Below are 12,757 nucleotides of genomic sequence, written 5' to 3'. Positions count from 1 at the left end.
CAAACTCCAAAATAGGAGCAGGGGGAGAGGGACAAAGTGGACAGCAAGAGGCAGGCGGGGCAGTCTGAGGGAGATGGGGGGGGGGGGCAAACTGCCTCAGAGAGGTCAGAGGACAAAGTGGGGGGGAGCCTCCAGCCAAACATAGCTGGGGAAGGGAGGGCAAGTCCAAGGGTGGGAAGGGGAAAGGAAGCACGTGCACCTGGGTAATGGGGGAAAAAAAGTCTTTGCTGCTGCAACAGTCTCAGATGGTGCAGGAGGCAAATGACTGAGTTGAGGGGTGAGGAGGCAATGCAGCTGGTGGAGAGTGACTGGGGGTAATAGAGGGGGCAACAGCGATGGTGGGGTGGTACAGAAATAGTTTTAGTATAAATTCTCTAATCAAAATCACAATACTAAAACCAACATATTATTTTAGACTGAGATAGCCCTTAGATACCAAATACATATGTGGATGTCAAACATCTAAAATTTGATGGTATTCAGAGCAGGTTTTTATGTTAACCCATCTCTAATTTTAGATTGTTAACCATCATTCTGGTTTAAAGAACACTAGCCTGTATGGTTTTGTTCTGTTTCAGGCTTGTAAATTTCTTAATCACAAGACTATCTTATATATTGTAGAACCAGTACCCTGGAAAGGAGACTGTAGCAAGTTTGCGCAGGGCCCTTCTGCTGCTCAGGTCCTCTGCACCCACATACCACTCAGAGACCTGTACTTCATACTCCCACTAGTGCAGTTTAACAAGTTGCTTGCACACCACCTTCTATGTACAAACAGTCCAGCTTCATAGCTTCAGGAACCTTGCAGTCTCAGCCACCAACTGAGGGAGGGGGCACTCACTCTACTCCCTCATTTAAGACTTTTCCCCCCTGCACTTCCTTCCTGTGAGGCTTTTATAACAAGCCTAGAAGCTGCTCCCTATTGGCCCATTAAGTGCAGGCTTACTCAGCCAGCTCCAATTCTCCCTTAATTAGGGCTCATGTCACAGAGGGCTGGCTCAGTTTTCTGTTGCCCTGTACCCTGTCACAGATACATAGAGATTTCACCAGCCTATACCACTAGAAAGGCAAGTAAGTGGCTATCAGATCATCTTGTTGTTGTAGGCTTCTTCTATCATTTCACCTGGGCTTTTATTGTTTCCTCCCAGTTGTACAATGGCCACATTCAAATGAACGTTAGAACTTTGCATTTTTTGTATCTGTTTTCCCCTCCATTTTGAGAGAGTATAACTTCACATTGTATAAGTACCCTCCATAGAATTACATTCTCTGCAGAGATCTGTATCTAGCCATCTCCTTTGAAAATGGTGTTTGTTAATGTGGTAAAAGGATTTTGAGTAAGGAAATTAAATGTTTGATGCAAATGGATGTTTTGGAGGTAGCACTCCAGCTTTTCCTAACATTGACTATTGGAATAATAAATTCAAACTTCTAATTAGTTATAATTTTATAAGACTTGCACTTTGAGCTGTTAGTAAGTAATATTGTATATATCCTGGATGGAGGCTAAGTATCCAAGTCTGTAATTTTCTGGTCATTAATGCTTTGTTTGTAAAGTTGTTATATCTTAAAGTGCTGAAATAAACTAATGTTAATTTGAACTCGCCATTAATGAACATGTACAAATTTGACACTTTCTTTTAAAAAATTACCCCAAATTGTAAAGGCCTAGATTAATCTTTTTCTTGTAATAGGATTTCTCTATAACTTGTGGAAATATTATAAGGTTATTGTAAGGGAAAGGTTGTAAGAAATGTTGATTAATAAGGTTCTTTCTAATGCTGTCTTATAATTCCTGTTACCCTTGGTTTCATGTATATGAAATATTTTCATATTGTGATGGGAATCTAAGACAGATAGATTTTGCAAATACTTCAGCTAAAGCCTTCTGAATGTTTCTCCTCTTCTACAGATATGTGTATATATAGACATACACATGCATACTTCAGCTGTTGAAGTCTTTTGTTTACTTGTTTTTCTAGTTACTCTGTAAAATGTGAGTGTGATAATAGAGGAAACAGCAAAATTAGCAAAACAAAAATGGCTAGTCTTGTGGCATTTATAGGAGCAGACTGGTAGCAAATAATGCCAGGAGCCAAATTCACCCGGATATGTAACTCCAGTGATATCAACAGTTACATCATGGGCCAAATTCCTCTGTGTTGTATCTTGCTAAGTGCTCTGTTTCATTTTTTTTCTGCTTTTATAATTATGCACCTTTACATTTCTATTTAATTTTTATTTTTAATGCAGCAGGATGGGTCTGTATGGATAACAGCACAATGAAGTACATGAAAGAGTAAACATGTAATGCAACTATGCACCAATTCATAATATATAGGAATGTAAATATTCATTAATTAATACTAATTTCAGACACAAAGAAGTAATTAGTAATTCACCTGAACTACTTGAATTCAGAGGTAATGGGCAGTAGAATTTTCTCCATTGTAATGATGCTAATGAAGCCTGAAACTCCTCCTCTCAAAAGTGGGGAGATAGGAATGATCACTATTGCTGTCCATTGCATTATATCATATCTGCTTAAGTGTTTGAGACAAACTATCTGCCCTTACACTGGAGCTGGTGGTAGACTCAAACATCTTTCCCCCTGTGACATTTCCCTCTGCAATCTGACCTGGTATATCACTGTGTCACCCCAATCCGTCATTCCTGGAGCCCATCTTGCACTTGCTCTGCTGTGTGAACCCCTCACTCCTGGGTCAGCCCACACACGGCCTACAGCAAGCAAGATGCTCCTAACTCAGTGAGTGAGTGCCTCTAGCCAGCCACTCATGGGATTATGCAATGGTATCACCCAAGACACCACCCTCAGTCCCAGATGCAACCCTAGGAACTGCCATTTTACAATGTGCAGTGCTACCCACTGCACACAGCAAGCTAATTGATTTGTCAATTATCAAATAAATTGATATTCTCCTTCCTCCAGCTAGGCTCACCCTGGGTCAACATTTCAGTTGCTTGGTGCTGTTTGTAGATGGAGGTGGGAGAGAGAGAGGGAGAGAGAGAGAGCAGCAAAAGGTCTCTCCTTTTTCAAAATGTTCCCTTGCCCCATCTTCAGGGTCAGGTGACAAACAATGTCCCTCCATGCCCTGAGTCACTGGGATCCTTTTTTGGATTTGCTTGTTGATGTCTGGGCCAGTCCTTTGTTCCTGGAATTATGAGCTGGGTCATTCTATACAAGTCCTAATGAGGTGCAAATTGCTTCTCAGCTCTGCAGTGTTTTGCCCAGATCTGTCGCAAGCTATGAGACACATTTGGGAATATTACATAGCAAAGGCTCATAACCATACACATGACATTGCAACAAACATGTCACTGTAACAGTAATGTTCAATATGCCATGAGCATTCCAAAAACATCTTACATAACATACTTTGCATTAAACAATATACAATTACACTACAACAATGAACATGAATGAGACAGAATTATACCATAAGGTTGTAAATGGGGGTGCACTGGGTCACACCCCTTTTACTGGGGCTGTGCAAGGAAGCCTGCAATACATCCCTGGGAGGAGAGGCTGCTCAGTATTTGTTACTAGCAATCATCTAGAAAAGGCAGAAAGGGCTTAGAAGGAGGCTGAACTATGGCCCTGAGGTTATCTCACAAAGACTGGCAGAGGGAGGCTGACACACAGCACAGAGTGATCTGTACAATTCTTATGAATGCAGCAACCTACCCTGCAGTGAACATCCCTAAGATAAAAGCAATTAATAAAACCATTTCAAATACCAAATAAATACAAGACAAGAAGTTCCTTGAAGACCTTCCATGACGAGAAGTAGCAGCTAGATGCACTGTATAAATTACACTGTAATTATACACTGTATAAATCACTGCAAATTACTTGCCCAGTTTTATGAACACTCATCATAGAAGGAACAAAGGTGCACAGCGGATAACTACAGATCAAGAAAAAATAATCCTACTCAATTTTAATCCCCCTAAAACTCAGAAATACAGTATGCACCCAGTGATGCACAGTGCCTATTTTCCAATAATCCTTGGGTCTTGAAGGCTTTATTCATGATCAGCCACGGATTCAGCTTGCTTTCTGTCACAACCTTGTGAGAGGAAGAGAATGGAAATAAGGCATTAAAGAGGAGTGTGATTTTTTTTTTCTTGAAATTATTATAGTAGATATGTCTTAAAGAAAAATAGAAAGGGACAAATAGATATTAATCTTTTTTAAAAACTGTATATGGCTAAATTATTAGATATTCTTCAAGATAGATTAATTCTTCCCAGTGAATGCGTGAGCTCTGTACTGGTGCCAAGGTCAAGGAGTTGTGCTGGAAAAATGCTGGTCACACAGTCTTAAGGTGTCATTCCATATCCTGCCTATCCAAAAGCATCTGTGACTTCTCCTGTCTCTTGCTGTCATCCTGGATGGCATGCAGCAGTAGTACTTTTCCATTGTAATGCTAGAGTAACTACAGTGTTTTGCAGTTCTTCCAGTCCTTCAGGCCCAACTTTCTTAGGCAATATGGTCTAGACCAAATTTCTATAAATCTTCTGGCTTCACTTATAAACAAGATTCCCTGGAGTTACAAAGAGGGGTGAGCAGGTACTAAAATACTTGACCAAACCACATATACCAAACTCTTGGCTCACCACTGGAGACCTATGGGCAGCCATGTATTTCTGAGACTTAAAAATATTTGGTTTTCATTAAATGATGACATTTTCCTAAAGTGATTTTATAAAGTGAGACAGACAATGTTGCTCTATTAGCATTCTAGCGGTAGAGTGCTCATTTTAGACTTGGAAGATTTCACTTTTTGGTAACCCTGCAGTAGCTCCATAAAGCGTTTGCTCAAGGAGCAATGTCATAGTATTCAGCAATCAGCATTAGTTAATCCCATGAGATCACTGTTGGAAAAACTACAGTGCCAAGAATAATGGCCTTCAAGGTGATGGTGCCAAGGTACCTAGAGTTGTTCAAATACCCAACGTTTCTGTGGTACAGACTTTGCTAGCTGTCCCCACAATTTAGGAATTTTACTTATCCCATCTTCAGTCTGAAATTCTTGAGTAAGTTATCTCAGCTATAACATTCCAGTTAGGGCTTACTGTCTTTCTTAATTTCATCTGTTCTTCTTATTTAGGAGGATGCTGAACTTTTATAACTTCACATAAGGATGCCAGTTCTTTGGCAGCCATGTAATTTAACTGTTTTGAACTATGTCTTGATTAGGCAACACAGGTACTGTACATTTTTTCTTAGATATTTTCATACATGTTCAACTGGCATAGTGATGTTAAGGTCTTATTCTAGCATGATTAGTTTTCCCCTTGATTTCATATACTTATTAAACTTAAATGGCTGCACACTGTGGAGCACCATGTAGCCGTCTTGAAGGCAGAGTGTAGAAGAGCTTGTTATCTTAACTTCACAGTTGCTTGACTTCATTTGACTCTGGAGGACATGTATGCCTCCATATCACTAGAAAGGGTGATTTTAACATTGCCTTTTGCACTTAAAAATTGGTTTTGCATTGGATTAGAGCAGCCAAGGACATCCTAGAAATTGACCATGATAATATGACAGGTTGAACTATATGCCATAGGACCCTTAGCTAACTTATTTTAGCTATTCCAGCTTTATTACATTTGTAAATATTCTTTCATGAACAATATTTTCATGTGATTGAACCAGTAGATGTGTGCTGAATAGAGATGCTGCTAGAGTAATTAGAAAAAATGCCCCATTGGATAGTAACATTTGAATGTTGACTTTATCTTCTGTAGACCATTAAAGAGATTAAAAGGTCTAAGGAACTGTAAATTAAATTTATTTTATTTTTCACTATTTTTTAAAGAACAAATGAGAAATTCATGGTCTATCTATTTTTACCCTGACAAATTAACAGCCAGATCCACATGCTGTTGCAATGGTGCATTACAATGTGTGGGTGACAAACCCAGAACCAACCAAAAATATTTGTCACACCTTGGCCCAAAAATGATTGTGAGCTAATAAATAACATCTCTTGGAAAAATAAAAGTTAGATTCACTGAACGCCTACAAAATTAATTGTTTACAAATATGACAATAAAATGATTTGCTTTCACATCCTAGTTAAAGTACTAGAGTTAAAAATAATTGAGTCAAATTATGACTCTTATTGCATTCTGACTCTCTTTTATGTTTTCTATCATGAGTATCAGTACAGTAGGGAGCGAGAAGCCATCACACTGCTGGTACTCGCCCTTCTGAACAGACAGATGGGGAGTGGGTGAGCAAGGACAGGGAATGGATGGAGCTTTGGTTCTGCATCCTCTGCCCACCAAGGTGCTGAGAGGGCAGGTGAGCTAGTGTGTGTGTGTGTGTGGGGGGGGGGGGGGGGGGGAGTAAGTTGCAACAGAGGTAAGGTGAACCAGCCTTATATCTCACATGAAGTGAGGGGAAGTAGGAACCAAACTGTGACTCTAAGAACAAATAAGGAAGAGGAGGTTACTTGCTTGTAATTGAAGGTTCTTTGAAATGTGTGGTCCCTATTTGTATTCCAAACATGGGTGCACATGTGTGCTATGCTCCGGAAGCTTTTCCTAGCAGTGACTGTTGACTTGCACATGTGTTGTGCATTCCTTCATGCTCACATCCAAGGGTATCATAAGACATGCAAGTCGACACCTCTCCAGTGACCCTCTTGCTGCTGAGTAGTCCAGTCCACAGCAGAGACGTGGAAGGCAGGTACTGGAATACAAATAGGGTCCACTCATCTCAAAGAACCTCCAGTTACAGGTTAGTAACTTCCTCTTTTTCTTCGAGTGAGGGTCCCTATATGTATTCCAAACATGGGTGAGTACAGAGCAGTGATCAGCCTGGAGATGGATGCGAGGATGCGGGCAGAAGTGCAGTCTGTAATATGATGCGGCCCACTGCGGCGTCTGTAGCTGCCCCTTGGGTGATGGCATATTGTGTTGTAAATGTGTGGATTGAGCACCATGTTGTTGCATGACAGGTTCTGCCATGAGACATCTGTTAGGTATGCCAGTCTGGCCCCTTGTGCTCGCATAGAGTGCGCTATGATTTTATCAGGTGGCAGTACATTTGAGAGCGCATAGCATTCATGGATGCACCCTGAGATCCATTTGGAGATACATTGTGAGGAGAGGTCTTGTCCCTTGGATTGGTCGGCAAGAGCTACAAACCGTTTGGGTGATGTGTGAAGGGCATGGATCTTGTGGAGGTAGAAAGTCAGTGCTCAGCGGAAATAGAGGTAGTGTAGGATTCTGTCTGCACTGGAGGTGTGGGGCTTGTGACAGAAATCAGGGAGGTGGATGCACTGGTTGAGGACCTTTGAGAGGAATTTTGGGTGGTGCTGCAAGGAAACTTTATCCTTGTGGAATATAATGTAAGGTGGGTCAGCCATCATGGCTGCCAGTTCACTGACTCTTGTAGCTGAGGCAAAGGCCACTAAAAAGATAATTTTCTTGGAGAGATGGGAGAGGGAGCATGTGGCCAGTGGCTTGAAATGTGGCTTCATGAGGGTGGATTAAATGAGATTAAGGCCCCAAGGGGGTGCGGACTTGAGTACTGGCAGATACTCAAGATATTGAGGAGACCTTTCGTGAAACAAACCATGGTAGGGTGCTTGAAGATGAGGTGCCATCGAGTGGAAGAAGAAAGGCACTGAGCACTGCCAGGTGGACCTGCATAGAGCTGAGGACAAGGCCCGATAACTTGAGCTCTAGCAGGTAGTCGAGGATGATGGGTATGGATATCGTACTAAGTGAGTGGTGATGATGGTGAGCCCACAAGGTGAAGCATTTCCATTTATCTTGGTAGAAGGCTCTGGTGGATGCCCTCCTGCTTTGATTAAGGATGTGGTGCATCAAGGTGGAGCATGCACTGTTTACTCCCGAGATCCATTCAAAAATCCGGTCATGAGATGAAGGGGACTCGGATTGGGATGCTTGCTCCATCCCTGATTTTATGTGAGGAGATCCAGGAATGCTCAGAGGAGGAACGGTATACAGGTAGAGATTCTGAGGAGGTCCATGAACCAAAACTAGCAGGGCCAGAATGGTATGAGTATTATGGTAGCTCGGTTTGGGCGAATCTTGTGCAGCAGTTGTGAAATGAAGGGAATGGGAGGAAAGGCATAACGAAGGTCTCTCATCCAGGAGAGGAAGAGAGTGTCTCTTTGTGAGCCCTTCCCTATGGCTCTCCTGGAGCTATAAAAGGGCAATTTTTGGTTCTCATAGGTAGTGAAGAGGTCCCAGTGTGGGATGCCCCATTGGTGGAAAAGGGAGCAGTGCATGCTGTCATGTAACTCCCAGTTGTGATTGAAGGAGATGTTATGTGGTGTTGGATGCACCAGTTTCAGAGGTGAATGGACTCGCAGCAGAGGGCAGGGGACCTGTCGCCCCACTGCTTGTTTATGTACATGACTGCTGTGATGTTGGAGAGCAATGGAACATGGTGTGACCAGATGAGGGGAAGAAATGCTTGGCATGCTTGATGGGCTGCCCTCAACTCCAGTCCATTTATGTGCATCCTGGCTTCTCATGGCATCCAGACCCCTTCGGCTGTGTGATGTTCCAAATGGGATCCCCACCTGTGAGGGTGTCATCTGTTGTGGTGATAGCCTGCAGAATGGGAGGGACAAAGGAGGTACCAACCAGGATGTCAGTCCACCATGTGAGGGAGGCCAGAACCATTTGGGGAACAATGACCCTAGTCTCTATATGGTCCATGCAAGCTCTGTAGATGGAGAGGAGCCACATCTGGAGGCAAGCATGTGCAGATGTGCTTGAGGTGTGATGAAGGTACAAGCTGCCATATGACCAAAGAAAGAGAGATAACAGTAGACTGTGGTGCATGGGTTGTGATATATGACTGTGATTAATGCCATCAGTGTTGAGAAGCGATCCACTGGGAGAAAAGCTCATGAAGCAATGGAGTCGAACTGTGCCCCAATAAAGTGGATCGACTGCATAGATACGAGCACCAACTCATTGATGCAGACCGAGAGTGGTGTCAGAGTGCGAAGGGCAAGAATGGCAGAAGTTATTTCTTGTTGATTGTCATGCGGGCTGGCTTGAGTGGGGGGGCATTTACTATATTGGGTGACATCAGCATGGCAGAATCATAATAATCCATGTGGGATATGCCATGTCAGGTACTGTTAGGAAGGTTATAATGTGCTAAGTAAGATAATAATGCTTATGTTCATGTGTAATATTTGAAATGGAAGTTATAGATGTATTTGAGATATCTGTATTTCAAATTGTTCTGCCTGGGAAACACCCCAGATAGGAAGGCTGCAGAACAATGGCCTGCATAATGGCCCATTAAGGCATTCCCAGGTGCAAGGGGCCCTGAGGGAGAAGCCAGCATCACCACTGAGTCACCAGAACCTGCTTATGTGACTCTGGACTCCATTGCAGGCAGCGTACCTGATGAAGTATCAGGATTGTCCCATGTGACTATGGACCCCAGGCACACCGGAGGAATCACCAGGATTGGCCCATGTGACTAGGGACACCATTTTGGGTCTTGTGACTGCCCACAGGCCGCATGGCCGGAGGAGGGGGTTTATAAGATCAAGCCAGAGAAACCATCTTGTCTTTGTTCCTGTCCAGTCTGCAGACCTACACCTATCTGCATCTTGCAACGGAACCGAAGGACTTAGATCCATCCAGGTACTGGATGTGAACCAGAGAGAACTATACAAGCCTGCAAATCTACTGCCTCTTCCTTGGAACATGATGGTACTGGTGGAGGGACTGGGACAGTATGTGAGGGCACCTGGGAGGGCTGGTAGTAGTGGTGACTGGATTCCCAGGTTGGCCAGTACAGCCAAGGAGAAGTTTCCTGAGGGTGAGGGGCACCAGACCTGTGCTGCTGGATCATGTGTCGACAGATATGGCAGGTGATGATGCGAGTCGGAGCTTCGCCTAAACACTGGGGAGAAGGATGGTTCTGGCTGTGACCCGTCCGTGCCTAGGGTAGCCACCTGAAAATGTTAAGGTCAGGGCAGACTGTAAAAGGAGAGCAGATTCTCCCAACACCGGTAGGTGACACTGAAGTCAGACTTCCAGCCAGCCACAAACAGTGCTTCTGATTCCCCATACTAGTTATCAAGAAGCCAGAATAAAAATATACACAGCCCGTTTTACTGCATTTCAGTCTCTGACTCCCAATCAGCCACTAGGTCCAGTAAAGAGATCAGTTATTTAAACTTTGTGTTCTTTACCAAAAGGGTTCTCCTAACCTCAAAGGGTCAGCCACAATACCAGAGCAATATAAGTTTGGCTCTTACCCAAAATACCATTCTGCCAGCCAATCCTTTAGTAACTAAAACTAAAGATTTATTATAAAAGAAAGAAACAAATATGAGAGAAATGTTAAATAATTAAAGCAATCCGATACATACAAATGATTTGAAAGTCCATATATTTCAGGTTTCTAGTAGAATTATGGAGTTTGCAGGCTTGTATAGTCCCTCTGGTATACATCCAGTACCTGGATGGGTCTAAGTCCTTCGATTCACAGCTTAAATTCAGTTCAGTTGTAGATGAGTTGATCCAGAGGTAGGTGAAGACTGGTAACTGAAGACAAAATGGATGTGGTGCAGCTGCCTTCTATGTCCTTTGGCCCTTGTGGAGATTTACAGGAATAAGATGGAGTCCAGAGTCACATGAGTAAGTCCTGGTGACTCATCAGGTATATCCCTGGCTTCTTCCCCTGGGCCCATTGTTCCTGTGAGTTTCCTTAATGGGCCATTAAGCAGGCTAGTGCTGCAGCCATCCTGTCTGGGGTGTCGCCCAGACATAGCAGAAGTTGAAATACAGATATATCAAACATATCCATAACTTCCATTACACATATAACACATGAACATAAACATCATCATCTTACTTAGCACTTTATAGCCTTTCTAACAGTACCTGACACGATATTTCATATGAATTATTATGATTTTGACATATTGATGTTAAATAACATAATACTCTCCTTCCCCCCCGAATTCAGCCAGTGTGACACCCCCAACGCGAGATTAGTGTAGAAGGGAGTAATCAGCTTCTGAATACACCTCAAGGGTCCCCCTAATCCAGCTAGCGTCACACCGGCTCAGAGAATCCTCCAACTCTGAGAATGGTTCTGTAATCGGGGGAACCAGTGGAGCATGCTGGCCTCAGTATGGTATTAGCAGAGACGACAACAACAAAAGTGATTCATCCACCAGAGTGGGGAGCTCATGTGGGAGCAGGGGTCCAGACAAAAACAGGGAGGGCTGGCAGGGTAGCACTAGTTCTGCTGCAGAAAGAGGCTCCAAATGTCCAGGAATCCAAGGGTGCCTGTGGAAACACCTGAGGATCCAGGCAGTGTTAGTGGGGCTAGTTACTCCACACCGCTAGACAGTTGCAGGATGGACAGTGCATGTGCTGGTGAGTGCTCCAGACAAGTGGGTACTACTGGATCATTTTTATGTTTGGCCTTCCCCTCAACCCGGGGAAGCCTGGGTGCTGGTGCAGCCGTCTCCACGTATAACATCTCACCTGACCTGGCATAACTTGGGGAGGAAACGCTGTGCTTACTAGCAGTCTGCTGCAGGGACTATTTTTGTGCCTGTGAAAGTGCTTCCTGTTCTCATGTCAGGGTACATCCTTAACCACCAGTACTGCCAGATCAGACACATGGAAAGCTGATGATGGTCACTGAACCAGTGGTTCTGATGGTCCCGGATCTGACTGTGCATATGCCCACATTGCTTCCTCCATAAGGAACTTGCAGAAGCGGAACTCTCAAGCTTCCCAGGTCCAAAGAGGGAACAACTTGCAAATCAAGCAATGCTCCATGATATGAGCCTCGCCGAGGCAATAGAGACTTACTGCTTGTTGCTCACAGAGGAGCGTGGGCAGGATACAGTTTTTTAACCCCAGAACACAGGGCAAAGTCCCTGGCGGGAAGGGGAGCAGTCCTTGCATAGGGAGAACTAACTAACTAACTTAACTTACCACTAACTTATTACTAAGACTAAACTATTATCTACTAGTAGACTAGAAGAACTACATACCACGGACAAAAAAACCACTCTCTTAGTGATAACTAAGAGCACACGAAGGAACAGGGATTCCATCTCAGAATAAGAGGAAACTGGAGATGCATTAAGCCTCATGGTCTATAAGCTCTTGGCTGTGAGCACGAGGGGATGCATGAGGCATGTGCGGCTCAACGGACACTGCTAGGAAAACCTTTCTACTCCAGCACATGGTGTGCATGTGCACCCACATTTGGAATACATAGAGGGACCATCACTTGAAGAAGAAGTTTAAGTTCTTCTATCATCCTTAACTATGTTGCCATATCCATAGCCACATTCTAACTGTAGTAGAAAGATGTCTGTGATGCTGGCAGACTAGGTGCCCGCTCATGCCAAGGCCCCTAGGTCTCAACTGAACACTGATAAATGCATAGCTAGAAACTGTTTGAGGCCCAGTACAATTCGAGTTGCTTGACCAATCTGGCTCCCCTGTGTGTTTAGTATTACTAAAACAGGTTTATGAAAATGTGTTTTGACTGTATGAAATGCTTGTAGGTTGTTGCATGCAGTAATCTCATTTGTAATATCTGTATCCTGTATTATAAGGCAATATTTAAGTGTTTGCTCTGAAACTGTAAATACCCACTGACAGGAGAGAAGTGTTACCAAGTGTGAAATACTAGTTTACCACAGGAAGTGTTATCTCCTGCCCTACAAAAGAAAGTCAACAG

Source organism: Emydura macquarii, unplaced genomic scaffold (assembly GCF_026122565.2).
Source record: "Emydura macquarii macquarii isolate MOO-44397 ecotype Brisbane River unplaced genomic scaffold, CSIRO-AGI_Emac_v2 contig_320, whole genome shotgun sequence".
Taxonomy (NCBI): domain Eukaryota; kingdom Metazoa; phylum Chordata; order Testudines; family Chelidae; genus Emydura; species Emydura macquarii.
The sequence above is the reverse complement of the archived record's forward strand: the minus strand, read 5'-3'. Positions refer to the sequence as shown.